The sequence below is a fragment of the Canis lupus genome, chromosome 24 (assembly GCF_003254725.2).
Source record: "Canis lupus dingo isolate Sandy chromosome 24, ASM325472v2, whole genome shotgun sequence".
Lineage (NCBI taxonomy): Eukaryota > Metazoa > Chordata > Mammalia > Carnivora > Canidae > Canis > Canis lupus.
The window spans coordinates 22,483,688-22,498,827 of record NC_064266.1 but is presented as its reverse complement, the minus strand read 5'-3'; the positions used below and the strand labels follow the sequence as shown (position 1 = coordinate 22,498,827).

General features: G+C 41.2%; 1 long non-coding RNA gene across 3 annotated transcripts in view; it reads left to right on the top strand.

Moving 5' to 3' along the window:
* Positions 1 to 13,286, top strand: part of LOC112673806 (uncharacterized) — a 74,942-nt gene extending 61,656 nt beyond the window's left edge. For all 3 annotated transcript variants that reach the window (XR_007405613.1, XR_007405614.1, XR_003145051.3), the window contains one exon: positions 12,900 to 13,286. This is a non-coding gene — a long non-coding RNA (uncharacterized LOC112673806). The remainder of the gene's footprint in view (positions 1 to 12,899) is intronic.
* Positions 13,287 to 15,140: the final 1,854 nt, after the last annotated feature.

The window sequence follows — 15,140 nt, the reverse complement described above, 5'->3', positions numbered from 1 at the left end:
TCCTTGCTGTGAGCCTGTGAGGGTGACATGTAGTCCTGGTTGTAAAGGGGAGGTAGGAGGTGCTATGTGAGGGCCCATGGAGGGGAGACCTGGCCCATGAGGAGGGGGTTATTAGAGAATCAATCTCTGAAGAGAGGGAGTTTGAGTGGATATTTAAGGGTAACATTAGCTCACATGTTGTCTCCCCACCCCCATTGCTCCCTACTTTTCCTCAGCAGCTACCTCTGAGGATGGTGGCTCTGCCATTTATTTGGTGGGCTTTGTTCACTGTGCCAAGCCTGCTCCATGTGTGATCTCCTTTTACCCTCATAGCGTATGTGACAGGATGTGGACCCAGTGAAACCCAGCGGCCCATGGAGCTCCCAGCCAGGATGAGGAGGAGCTGCCTCCCCAGCAGGCTCTCTGGCCATCTCCAGAGTGGTGGATGTTGTTTCCTTTGGAAGGTGGAGCTGTTGGAGCCCCAATCCTCATCTATTAGCTGTCTCCCTTACTATTTCAAAGAACTTTCTTTAGAGTAAACTTCTTTACCTTTTTGGGAGGCATTTTTTAATTGGAGTTCAATTTGCCAACATATAGCATAACACCCAGTGCTCATCCCATCAATTGTTGGGGGGCATTTTGAAAATGTGATGAAAACCTTTGTTCAGAAAAAAAAAATGTACGGAGTTAAAAAGTGTTGCTCATAGTAGCAAGATTTCCATCATCCTCCTAAGGCATGCCCTTTGTTACCAGTTAAAACCTCTGCTCTTCTGGGTAATTGGCTTTCAAGGAATTTAACTTGGATAGAAATTTATTTATCCAGTCAGCCATTAGTTTCTGAGGGCCTATGATGTGCCAGGCATTCTCCTTGGCTCTAGGCAATAACAGACACCCTGCTTCTCTAGCAACTTCTAGTCTGGGGAAAGAATCAGAAACTGACAAAATAAACAACACGTGGAATAATTACAGATCGTATAAATGGAGTGAAATTGAGAATAGGAGAAAGGCCACTTTGGGTGACGAGTGGGGAATGTCTCTCATTTGAGCTGAGTCCAGGAGATGGAGACTGCCCTGGGTGTAGATGGGATAGGGCATGGATGGCAGACAGAACTGCAGGGACAAAGGCCCATGTGCCCAGACTCCCGTCCCTGGCTCCAGGGAGGGGGTGTCTAGCATGACCAGGAGGCAGGAGTTTCCTGTTGCAGAACCAAGGGCCAAGCAGGGTTTTGTATATGAGTGCCCTCCTATACTCAGCAGAGGTGTTCCTCCCCTGAACCCTGCAACCCAACCTCCCACCACTGTAACTCCTTGGGCTTGAAGGCAGCTCCATGTCCCTAGCCAAAGGCAGAGGTCCTGAAAGTCCAGGGTACAGCAGAATGGGTGGAAGAGGAAGGTGGAAGATCCCTGCACCTGATTCAGTGGGTTAGACTGGTTTAGTTCATTGAGAGTCACTCTGCTATAGAATGGAATTCATTACACACACAGGCATTCATTTATTCCATTTTTAAAGAAATATACATTTTTAACAATCATAGAGGTCTAAAGATGGAACATTACCCCAAAGACAAACTTCCTTGAAAATGGGGTGAGGGGTAGAAGGGAAGCGGGGTGCCTTCTGAGTGGAATATTGAATTTGACAAAGGATGATGAGGATGCCTCTTCTGGGTTCAGGGCTGACCTGAATCAAGGAAGGGAAAGTGGAAATGCCGGAGTTTCTTGGTACCTTGTATTGCTTTTTGCGGGACAAGTGGGGCTTGTAGAAATACAGATGAGCAGTTGAGTCTTTCCCAGGAGAGGGGAACTAGGAATAAGCTTCTGGGGGAGTCTGCTGCATATGGCACCTGAGAACCACTTAGCTGAAGTAAGAACAATGATGCCAGACAACATTTGTTGAGAGCTGCCTGTGCTCAAGGGGCAGTCTAAGTGCTTTACTTGTAATTGCTTCTTTAATCCTCCACACAGCCCTTTGAGGGAGGTACTGTTATGACTGGCCTCTCTTTGCAGAAGCACAGAGAAGGTGAATGAAGTCTCTGAAGTCACCAGCTGGGGCAGGTGGGGCTGAGGCAGGAGCAAGGCAGCCAGACCCACAGAAGGGAGATCAGAGGAGTGGTCCTTCATCTCCATCTCCCTCCCCCTCCCACCTCCACCCTGCTCCCCAAAATGATCCCATGGCCCCCACAGGCATTGCGGGAGAGGCAGGAAGAGCCATAGCAGACATGTATTGAGCCCCAAGCTCGGTGCTCAGTGCCAGGCTCTGCTCTAAGCATTCATTGTAGATTAATTTCATTAATCCAATAGCCCTGGAGGGTTGTGTTGTTATTGTCCCAGTTCACAGACATGAAGCCTGAGACTGACAGAGATGAGGTCACTTGCCCAAGGACACACGGTTGGTAAGCATGGAGCCAGGATTCGAACCCAGGCTGTCTGGCTCTGTAGGCTGTATCTGGTCTCTAGATAAATTTGCCTACGGCCTGCCCTTCATCCTGGGCTCTGTGAGCCTGTGGCATTTCCTCTTGTATTCCACAGAGGCCACTAAAGACTCCATGGGACACGCATGGCAACCATCAAAGATTTTCAATGAGCTGGAGTTCTCAGGGAGAGTGAAGACTGCATGTTTCACCATAACTATGAACACTTTGAACCACTAGTGGGCAGGAACTGGCCCCATCAAGCCCAGGGTCCTACAATGAGGAGTTGTTCTCAGGAGGAAAGGACAGTGGTAGGCCATTCACAATGACCAGCTATTCAGAGCCACGCCTGCCTTAAATGCCAGCCAGTGGGGAGGAGGAAATGTGCTTGAGTTCTTCTCCTTAAAGCACATATCAGACCTCATCATTCATTGTAAGAAGCTTAACAGGAAAAGTTAAAATAATTAAAAACAAAGCAAGCAGGAGTGTCTTTGTGGTTCAGTTAATTGAGCGTCAGACTCTTGGTTTTGGCTCAGGTTCTAATCTCAGGGTCTTGGGATCAGATCCCGTATCTGGCCCTGCACTCAGCACAGAGTCTGCTTGATATTCTCTCTCCCTCTTTCTCTGCCCTGCCCTGCTCATGTGCAAATGTTCTCTCTCTCAAATAAGTAAATAAATCTTTAAAAAAATAAATAAAAATGAAACAAAGAAGTAATAAAGAATAGAATAGAAATTAATGAAATAAACCCAAAAAACATTAAAGAAAATCAGTGAAATTAGAAGCCAGTTTTTTTAAAAGATTAATACAGTTGATAAAACTCTAGTCAGGTAGATTTGGAAAAAGAGAGAGAAGACACAAATGACCAGCTTCAGGAATGAGAGGGCTGATAGCGTTACAGACTTTACAGGTATTAAAAGAATAATAAGGAAATATTATAAATGACTTTATGCCAATTAATTCTATAATGTAGATAAAAGGAACAAATTCCTTGAAAGACACAAACCACCAAAGCTTCTTGAGAAGAAATAGATAACCTGAAAAGCCCTGTATCTATTAAAGATATTGAATTTGTAGATAAAAACCTTACTACACAGAAAACTCTAGGTCCAGATTGCTCCATACTAAACACCACATTATACCCAAGCTATTCCAGAAAATTGAAGAGGAGAGAATATTTATCAAGTCCTTCTCTGAAGCCAGCCTTACCCTAATACCAAACCCAGACCAGGGTCAATACTACAGGCCAATATTTATCATGAACGTGGAGACAGAAATCCTCAACAACATATTTGTGACTTCAATACAGATTTAAATGTAAAAAAAGGAAAAGGCATCATGATTAAGTGGGGGTTTATCTCAAGAAATCAAGTTTAGTTTAGTATTTGAAAATCAATGTAATATATCATAAAGAAACTTGATATGGCGGGGGGTGGGGGTGACTGGGTAACGGGCACTGAGGTGGGCACTTGACGGGATGAGCACTGGGTGTTATTCTATATGTTGGCAAACTGAACACCAATAAAAAATAAATTTATAAAAATAAAAAAAATAAACTGCATGTCAGGGGGAAAAAAAAGAAACTTGATATGTAGTCCCTGAAGGATATCTCTGATTGCATATTAGATATCCCATGTTTAGATATTCATTTCTACTAGGACTAAGTAGCAAGGCAGGAGCTGTTTTTAAAAATTGAAACAGTTGGGGCCAAGATAGGGCTTTTCTCCAAAGCTCTAGAGATCTGTACTGTGTTTCTCTTATTAGAGCTTGCCAGAGCATCCATAAACATCCTTATTTGCCATGGATACTTTGAAAGTATAGTTTGTTCTGCCTAGGTTATAAGGACAAGATGTTAGAGAAGCTTGCACTGTTTGCTGGAGAGCCTATTTTTGCTGATTCCTACTGGAACTGGTACCTTAAGAGTTATTCAGTAAATGTGTCAGAATAACAATTTTAATTGTGGTATGCATTACCTTAAAAATGAAAACGGCTCATGAAGCTTTGTGCTTTTTTGTACTTGAATAAACTTCATGAAAGTGCTGGGGATCTGGGCTTTTATGAGATTGTATCTCACCTTCTTGCTCATGTGTATTTTACTAATGCCTTTAATTTTGCTAATGCTTGTTAATTGCTGCTCATCAAGTTTAATTAGCATAATGTTAATGTATTGGACATATGTGATATTCTGTGACATCAGTATGATCAAGAGTTTTGTAAACTATATTATGAGAGAGAGCAGGATTGCTGACTAGTGCTAGGAAAAACTGTGAAAACAGTACTGATAGCACTGCCAAGTAAAAGCAAGCTGATTTTGATGGTCCCTACATCTTGGAATAGAGGGAAAAACATTTTAAGGGCAATAGTAAATCCCAGGTGTCAGGGGATGGGTTCACTTTAAGGACAGCGAACAGTCTTGTTAAAGATGAGATAAGTATTGTGAGTTTCTTTTTTCCTATCCTGTCAACTTGGCTAGGCTACAGTCCTGTTATTTAATTAGATGCTAACCTAGGTGTTGCTCTGAAGGGAGTTTTCAGCTGTAATTAAAGTTCATAGTGAGTGACCTAATGTAAGGGAGATTATCCTGGATAATCCAGTTAGGACTGATTCAATTAGTTGGGAGGATTTACAAGCAAGGCTGAGGGGAGAGAGGGAGAAAGGAGAAGAGAGAGACAGGGAGAAACAAAGAGAAGAGGAAAGAGGAGGAGGAGTAGAAGAACAAGGAGGAGAGAGAGAGAAAAAAAGAAATATTTCTTGTGGACAGTAGCTTGGGTGCTTGATTCTCACTTCCTCATAGCTTCCTCATGGGTCTTGGTCTTGCTTAAATAACCCCTATAATCATGTAAATCAATTCCTTGTAATCCCTCTCTTTGTCTCTTTCTCTTCTCGCATTAATCTTGCCTGATACAAGTATCAGCATCCTTCTATTTATTTTTATTTTTTCAGCATCCTTTTAATTTAATCCTCAGATTAAAATGATGGTCTTTGTCTCTCCAATTTCCCCCAGTGATATAGTTTTGCTTTGGTTTATTATCGGGTTAAAAGAGAAAGCTCTGGGAGTTTCCATTTAGGCTTTCCTCTCCCAAAAGCTCTCCCTCTGTGGATCAGAGAGCCAAATGGGGCTTCTGCCAGTTGCTAATGATGTCTCTTCCAATTATACATTAAAGAATTGGGGAAATAGTCACAGAATGGGTCCATGTAATTATCAGGCCCATTCTGAATTAAACTCGTGCCAAAACTCCATTTATCATTTGACAACCATAATCACTTTGGTGGACCATAAAAGTATTTTCAGTTTCTGGAAAATAGCATAATTTCTGAGCCAGTATCTCATATCCCCAAAAATTCTGGATATTTTTCCACAGTGTACCATGATTCAATAAATGTCAACAGGCCAATTTGGGAAAGACTTGTAGGAAGACTTACAGTATAAGCTGTGGCAATATTGCAAGATCCCTTGCCTCCCCTTCAATCAGGAGTTTCCTGAATGTGAACCAGCCTTTAGTTGGAAATTGGATGAAAAGCTCTGACTTTCCATTTTGGCAACCCAAGGCAAGTTTCTGGATTCCAAACCTGGAGATCTTCCCAATCAATTAACATTTAGTAGGTGGACCATCCATTTCCTTTATAGGAAAACTGTGATCAATTAGCAATTGTCAAGTATTCTGATTGCCAATTCATGATTGGCTATCCATTCCAATAAGCTTGCCTTCTTGTTTCCGCCCAGTTAAGCTCCACCACTTGCTCTTTGCTACTCGTTTGTCTCATCATGCCCCATTGAAATCAGGGAGTATTTCTCAATGGCAGCATTTTCCGGGTAATAGAAAACAGACACCACAGAGCTTTTTTTTTTTTTTTTAATTTTTATTTATTTATGATAGTCACAGAGAAAGAGAGAGAGAGAGAGAGGCAGAGACACAGGCAGAGGGAGAAGCAGTCTCCATGCACCGGGAGCCCGATGTGGGATTTGATCCCGGGTCTCCAGGATCGCACCGTGGGCCAAAGGCAGGTGCCAAACCGCTGCGCCACCCAGGGATCCCCACCACAGAGCTTTTCAAGGATGTGAATGCTGTCCAAACCAACGTTTTTTGTTTTTTTTTTTCCAATTTTTTGGTGAAGAGATTGTTGTTTGGGCTCTCTCAGCAGGTTTAACGGCAGGGGCACATATGTTTGCAAAAATAACTACACTCTAACAGTACAATCACTCCAAGTCTTCGGGTTCCTTACTTATATTGAACCCAGAAAGTCTTCAACCTCATTGAATGAAGGCCGTTTTTGAGTTTATTTTCCAGTAACCAACACAATAAGCTATCAAAGCCATTTTAGGCTGTGTGATCTAATATTAAATCTGGAATCTTGGATAAAGGCACCCATCAATTAATCACATACAACTCAGTTTATATTCTTTTTTTGTCTAACATATTTAGAGTCAATTACTGATGTAGAGAACAAAGGCAAAAGAAAAAGAATTAAACTTCTTTAAAACTTATAGCCCATTGACAAGTACTTGGGACAGGCAAAGTGATCTTCCTTAAGGAGCTTAGCTGCCTTGATATTAATACTTTGCTAGAGGCAAAAAGCAACCTTAACATTAGCTCAATCCCTAGGATCCTGTAAATTTTCTCTTTTTTTTTTTAAAGATTATTTATTTATTTATTAATGAGAGAGAGAGAGAGAGAAGCAGAGACACAGGCAGAGGGAGAAGCAGGCTCCATGCAGGGAGCCTGACGCGGGACCTGATCCTGGGTCTCTAGGATCAGGCCCTAGGCTGAAGGCGGCACTAAACCACTGAGCCATCCAGGCTGTCCTAAATTTTCTTTAACATATAAAAATCCCTTTGGAAATTTCCTTTATCTCTACCCCCCTACCGAAGATATATGTTAGTCATCATTCTCCAAGCATAAGTCCCACTGATATATATCTGAAGGGTCTCATGACTAAGGTTTTACTAGGCAGTAGTAAATTACCTTTTCCTAACAACAGCTAGCCCCTCAAGGTCCTGGAAAATTTGCTTCCAAATTCCTTAGAGACTTACACTATCCCTGACCCCCTCACAACTTGAAAGTGTATGATCAATCACTCCTCACAGCCTTAGTACAGCCCTTACTGTCCCTGGGTCCTGTCTCCACGCTTTAATAAAACCACCTTTTTGCACCAAGGACATCTCAAGAATTCTTTCTTGACTGTCTGCTCCAGAGCCCCAACATTTTCACATCAATTGTTACACATATACCCCATGTCTGCTGATATAAATGATCAAAAAAAGTAATTATTTTGAGTATATAAGTTATTTTATCCTTTATTCTTGTCCTTCTGGAGCATGCTGAGATCTGAACCAAGTTATGGGTCCAGTGGCAACAAAAGGTGGTTGGGATGAATTTTAAGGATCTTGGAGGAGAAACCCCATGGAACTAGGAAGTAGACTTCTGAGAAAGGGGCTCCCGTTGATTGGTGCAGTATTCTGAGGAAAAGAATAAAGCTGGGTTTGGAGCATTAAAAAAACAAACAAACCAGCAACTTGTAAACTGAAACCAACTTTCCCCGATTGGGTGAAAAACCATTGCCGGGTAATGCTTAGAGGAATAGGAAGCAAACAGGAGAGAAAAGTTTTCTTTTCTCCTCCTTCAGCTTTGCAACCTCCCTCAAGTGAAGGATCCTAACAAGGAGCAAGCTAGTAAAAGAGATAGGTGGTTTTCATACTTCCAGACCCAGCACAGCAAAACAGAGTACAGAAAGTTAGATTTATAACCAAGAGATAAAAGCTTAATAACCAACACAATTTATTTAAAAGAGTAAGTGGATGTAATGTATGTGCATACAGAAGAGTGCCAGGCATGAATCAAGGTAGTGATAAGGAAGAAAAAGCGGAGGAGGAGCAGATGGGGAGTAGATTGGAGTGGTCATGCAAAGTTAATTGCTAATGACTTGAGGAACATGAACACTATTCAGTTCGCTGATGTTGGCCTTGAAGGAAGTGATGGATAACCTAAAGTAAATTATTTTGTGTTGAGGGATAAGGCAGGTTATCCAAAATTGAGCACTGGATAAAGGTGAGGAAGTAGAAACAATGGATAGCAATATGTCTCTTGAGAAGTTTGGTTACAGAGAGAAGAAAAATGGGGTTACCAGAGCTAAGTTTTCTTCCATAAACCACAACTTTGTAGGTTGCCTGAGGGATCTATTGGATGAGAACAAAACTCACTTCACAGTGAGGGGATTGTGGCCCAAGGCCACAAAATCATCCAGAAAACATCTCAGAGAAGACAGGAAGACTTGTTCCTTAGTTTTGGGGAAATTCCAGACCAGAGTGTTGAGATATTTCTGAGACAAAGACTAAATTAACCTAGGAACCCTCCTCTATTCTGCAAGTTTTTTGTCATCATGATCAGACCCACAGCCATCTCTGGCTATCTTTCCCCCCGCCCACATGGCACTATGGAGGGAGGACAACCCATAGTTCAGAGTTGCAAAAAAGAATTTATTGTGAAGAGATTATAAGGAATCAGCACATGAATTCTGGTGAGGAGTTACAGGAAAATAGCCTCCATACCCAGAGAAGTAGGGGATCCTTGGAGTTCAGGGTGGGGAAAGAAATTCCAGGCGGCAGTTGAGTAATCAACATGAACATCTATATAGGTGAGGGTCTGGAATGTGGAGGACATTCCAAGGAGGAGGTCAGCAAGCGAGACCTAATTTTGTGTGAGATAATAAAGATATTAGTCAACTTCATACCCCTTTTTAAGGAGGATGTAAACCAGAGCTGAGAGCCTCTTCCTCTGCCCATCTCACTTCCCTCATACTGCTGTCCACTATCCATGGTGCTGAACCATATACCAGTTTGGACATCCATCCACTGCGTCTCCCAGGATAAAAAATTCTGTTCCCTGTACTGTCTCTCATCAACTAAGATGGATCTTCCTTCTCACCTTGACTTACTTCATGACACAAGGATATAAAATACTGCCAGATGTTCTGCTTGATCACAAGACATATTTCTTACTTTTAATATTGGCAACACAGTCACATTTACAAAATACTTTCTGGGTTGAAGCAAATATGTCTGTGGACTAACATGACATGGGGGCACAATTTGGAGCTGCTGTGATAGATGGCAGCCTAGATGTATTGGTGGGTATAAAATGAGATGCTCTAGGCTTTTCAAAGTGCTGCAACTGGCAGCAAGTTAGTTAGAATTGCATTGTCCAGTATGGCAGCCATTAGCCATAGGTGGACGCTGAGAACTTCAGTTGCAACTAGTCCAAATAGAAATGTTCTGTAAGTATGAAATATACTTGTAATATATGTTATATATAATAACATATATTATATAACATATAATAATATATAACATATTATATATAACTTATAAAATATATATACACAGGAATCAAAGACTTGGGACAAAAATAGAATGTAAAATATTTCATTAATAATTTTATATTCATTAAATGTTGACATGATAATATTTTGGATATATTTGACAAATGAAATATATTGCTAAATATGTTCCCTTTTCCTTTTAAAAATTTCATCACTAGAAAATTCTAAGTTACATGTGTGTTTTGTGTTATATTTCTATCACACAGTATTAGTTTAGAATCTTACATAACTAAGCCACCAACCTAAAGACAGATTCAATTGTAGTGTTGGTCTTCAAATTCTCATGTTCCCTTTCATGGACTGCACCTTCTTCTTGGTGGCTTGACCCATCACATGAACCCTTGTTCTCAGAAAGCATGTATAGTTCACTACAAACTTATCCTTATTCCTCATGCTTCCATCCTCCATGACTCCTACGACCAGTCACCTAGAGCTTCTTCCTGTGGTTCAGAGCATCAGGTCCTTTCCTACTCCTGTGTATTTGCACATCAGGTGTTCTCTGTCTTTAATGTATTTTCCCAGGAAGAAACTCTTAATCATTCTTCAATGCCCAGTTTAAAGCCTGCTTCCCCTTGAAGCCTTTCTGGAAGTCCACAGGGAGTGCTGCTGGATCTTGCCTCTCTACTTCCACAGAATCCCAACCAGAAGACCCTACCGCATATAAGATTGCCTATTTATTTGTCTTATCCTTTACTAGGCTGGACTCTAGTCAGGAGCCATGTCTAATTCATTTTTGTAATGCTGACACCTGGGATAAAAACAGGGAATAAGAAAAAGTCCTTGCTTTCATGAACCATACATTCTAGTAGTAGAGACAGAAAAGAAACAGTATAGTAAAAGTCAGATAATAATGAATTTTATGAAGAAAAATAAGTAGGGAAGTAGGGAAGAGAGTGGTCGATATACTTTTTTTTTTTTGAGAGACCTGAGATGGTGACACTCGATCAGAGTGTTTTCAACATAGAATAGTTGCAAATAAATACATGATACATTAATAAAACTTTTTACAAAAGCTTTGTAAAGATACTTCCTACAACTGGTGCCCTTCCACATCCCAGTCACATTGCTTTCCTTTCCTGCTTCCAAAAGGAAAACTCATTCCTGCTTCAGGGCTTTTGCACATTCTCATCCTTCTATCTGTGATGTTCTTCCCCTTGGTCTTGGCACAACTCCTGCCTTATCATTCATGGCTCAGTTGAAAGATCTCAAAGAGCCTTCTGCGTGACTCTATTCTCTTAATTTGATGCCTCCCTCCCTGCCTCCACCTGTTATTCTCAGTCTCTGCTTTGTTTTCTTCAGTGTATGCACCATCTGCTGGAATTTAGTTGACTATGCAGTTATTTCCTAGTTCTTTGTCAGTGCACTCAACTAGGCTAGAAACTCCAGGAGAGCAGAGTCTTGTGTTGTTCATAGCCATATCCTAGCAGTTAGCACATAGTAGAAGCTTAATTGAAATCTTATGAATGAATGAAACATTTATAATGACCCTAAAGGCTAAGTACCATCACTAAGGAATGGAAATATGCTCTAATCTCTCACCATATTGGTGCAAACGTGGTTCCTTTACTTTGGGGATATTTGAATAGTGGCATGGTACTTGCCCTGCTGCAGCAGCAGACCTAGAAGGCAAAACAGATAACTTAGACAGTGGCAGTAAAGGAGGATCAGAGAGGCCAAAGGAGTTTTCTCCTACTCTGAATGGGAGCAGAGCAGGTTTAGGGAATGAGGCAACCACTAGGAGACATGAGGTTGGGGCTGGAGGCAATGCTTAGTCACTGGCATCTCTGATCACTTCATTGACAGTTCTGGGCCTTGGTTTCTTCATCCATAAATTGGGAACAATCACTCCCTCCCATGCTAGTAACTTAAGAGCTATACGTTGAAATGAGACAGTGAAGGGAGTTGGCGTCACAGCAGCTGGTCCCCATTTGCCTGTCCACCTCTCTAGAATGGCGGCCCAATTATCAGCAGAGTGAAGGCATTGGTCAAGCTGCCCCACTCACATTTAGTTTGGGTGAGCCTGGAAACTATACCTTGGGAGTTTAAAGAATAATTCAGATCAATTGCCTCAAGCTTCCTACTTTATAATAGTGAGCTCCCTGTCAGTGGAGGTATGTGAGCAGAGGCCAGAAAACTACTTGCTGGGTAGGACTAGTGAATCTTCCGTTAATGAAGGAAAAGTCCTTTCAGCCCAGAAATTCTATTGGTTTTCAGATTCCCACTGGGGGCCTCAGCTGCCTGCTTTGGCTTCTGGCAGACCTGGAAACTTCAGGTGCCTGGAGGTAGAGACTACTAGAAGGAGGTATCTTTGGGCTGAAACCAGGCCAATTTTTTGCTCAAAATGCAACATCATCCAATCTAGAAGGGTAAAGGAAGAATCAGGCAGCTTTTTTTTTTTTCCCCAAAGAAGCTCCCATTTATATCTCAGCTTCTCTAAATTTTGGGAGCCAGAATGGAATTGAAACCAACATGTGTTTGATTAGTGGTAGAGGTTCAATGGCCAGTGCAGGCAGAGTGCTTAACCCTGGACATAGTGCATAGGACTCTCACAGTCAGTAGCAGCTGAGTTTATGAGGATCATTATTAGCAGGGACCATTCTGCCTCCCTGAGGAAGGGAATGTTTATCTGGGAGGAGTGTCAGGGGAGAGGAGATGTAAAGGGTAAAGGAGGAGTCTGAGCTTCCTCCTGGAGTGTTTCTCTGTTTTCTCACCACCAGCACTTACTAATCAGTTCCTTAGTCACTTGCGGATTCAGGTCATAAAGACACGAATTAATGAAGGGACACATCTGAAAGACAAGAAAGTATGCAAGAGTCAGGAGGGGGGTGGCTCCACCAATGGAGGCTGAATATTCTGGGGGCAATCAGGGCAAGATTTCCTTCAAAGCCAACCAACCCTAGGGAACAACCCGGTAGTGGGGTTTGGGGGACAGACTGCCCTGGGGTCACATGTAAGTTGAGCTATTTGGCAGCTCTGTGACTTAGGTAAGTCATTGGTCATCTCTGGAACTTTATCTGGAAAATGGAGATAATACTGTTATTTAGAATATGAAAATTCATGTAAGATCCTTAGCACAATGCCTGTGTCTTAATGAGTATTAATTGTTAATTTTATGATTACTTATACTTATTTTACAGATAAGGAAACTGAGTCTTGGAGAGGCTTATCAACTTATCTCCAGACACACAGATGCTGATTTTGACTTGAAGAATTGAAAATATCCATAAAACACTTCACCAGTGCTGGTTGCGGAATGGGAACTTGTTAAACACCACTTCCTCTCTCCCTAACTCTCCTTCCTGGAAGATTTCCTTCCAGTTTATTAAGAAGATGCAGTCCACCAAGTTCTGGGTTCCAGACTAAAAAACTGAACTAGTCTGGGTTTGTATACTTACTTTTGCTCCCAAATTATGGATTATCAGGTCTCCCAGGATTCTCTCTATGTTTTCTACAATATTTTTTTTCATTGGGGTGACACTAAATGAAGAATGAAAATAGAACAGATTAAATTCTCCCAAACTCTTCTTTCTTTACATCATTTATGTGTTAGAGTTGACCCTACATTATTTAAAGTCTGCTCACTGTTTCCATGGCACTCCATGACCCAGGCTTACCTTCTGCTCCAACCTATCTGAGAGGGCTCCCTAAAATTAATCTTTCAATTTAAATCATCCTGCCCTCATCATTGTTCTGCATTACCCCTCTCTCCTTGCCTATTTTGTTCCTCTCTTCCGGAATGCTTTTTTCAACATCTACCACCCTTTTAGGTCCTGATCATTCTATTTCTGGCACTTTCTTGTTCTTCTAATTATCAAATGCTCCAACAGATCTTTTCTCCTTAGCCCAATGGTCATGCCTTCATGGAAGGAGTAATGTAATATCATACTTCAGGTGTAGAGGAGAAAGAAGCAGGATATAGCAGTGTAAATGTGTCTTCAAGTTCCTGACCCAGTCCATAATCTCTACAGGTGAGGGTAAATCTCATTCTCAGGCAACATGTTTGCTTTACATATAAATCAGATAATCTGACACTTCCAGCCTGAGGACTCCGATTTCCCTGAAAGGAAAGACTGGTTTTCTTCACCATGTCAAAAGACATGGAGCCACACTGACAGAATTTCCCTTGGGGGAAAATGGCTGTGAGTCAAGGATGCCTTATCTAGAACAGGACAGGAAGATGTTACCAGACCTGTAAGAGCTCAGAAAGGACTTCACACTCACATCTTTCTTGAATCAAAATAAAGAATTCATGAATGAAAAAGAGATGGTATGCAATAGGTTGGTGATGACTATGGATTCAGTTAATCATGAACACGAGCCTAAATTTAAAACATTTTTACAGATTTTGTAAAAAAGAGATTATACATTTATAAATTTAAAAGATAACACTTAGTAAAAGGGCAAACCTCTGAAAACAGTTACTCTGAAGAGGAGGTGTCACAGACCAATAAACAAATGGTGAAATCCTTGCTCTACTGGTAGTCAAGGAAATGGCATCCATGGGATTTTCGCTGAAAATCCCTACTGAAGGAAAAGTTGTAAAAATAGGAATAATTGGTCCAGATTGGCTATGAGGTGAAACTAACCAACGCCAGCCAGAAATACCTCACTTTAATTCTATTGGTGAGGTATTTGGTAAGGGGTTTGGAATGCCTTAAAACTATAATGTATCTTCAAATTTAAAAGTCATAAAACTATTTATACTTTTTCAATAATCTTAGGAATCTATACTTTCCTGCACCAAAAGGTTCAGGATTATTATAATAGCAAAAAATTCAGAAATAACTTAAATGTCAGCCAATAATCGAGTGAGCCTGCTTTGTTCGTCCTGGGTACTATTCAGGGAGCCACTTTTCATGTCAGTAAAAATGTTATTTTCATAATAAACAAAAATTTTTAAATGACATGAAGTTCTATTTGTAAGACACCCATCCTCGTATGCACAAAAGACTCATTGGAGAAGGTATTGTTTTGCTGGTGACATCTTTCAGGTGAAGCCTCCTTGGTGCTACATCACAACCGGTTGCATGCAGAGAGAGAAAAATGGAGAACTTACAAATTTTCAGATTGGATCCATACAGTGTCAGGTGCAATCCTGCAATGCCCAAAGGCGAGTTGATATCTGCTATCTACATCCTTCTCCAAATAAAGCTGGACTTTCATATCTGTCCATACATGGAATATGCAGGGATTAAGAGCTGGAAACCTGTGGGAGGGAAGAATTAAGGCTAGTAGGAGAGAACCTCAGAGCTTACTTTCCTTCCATTTGTTTCCAGAATGAAGGTTCTCCTGTGTTTGCACAGGATCCTCAAAATCACCCTGTGAAGATCATTTCCTGATTTTTCTAAACAAATTTTTTAAAAGATTTTATTTATTTG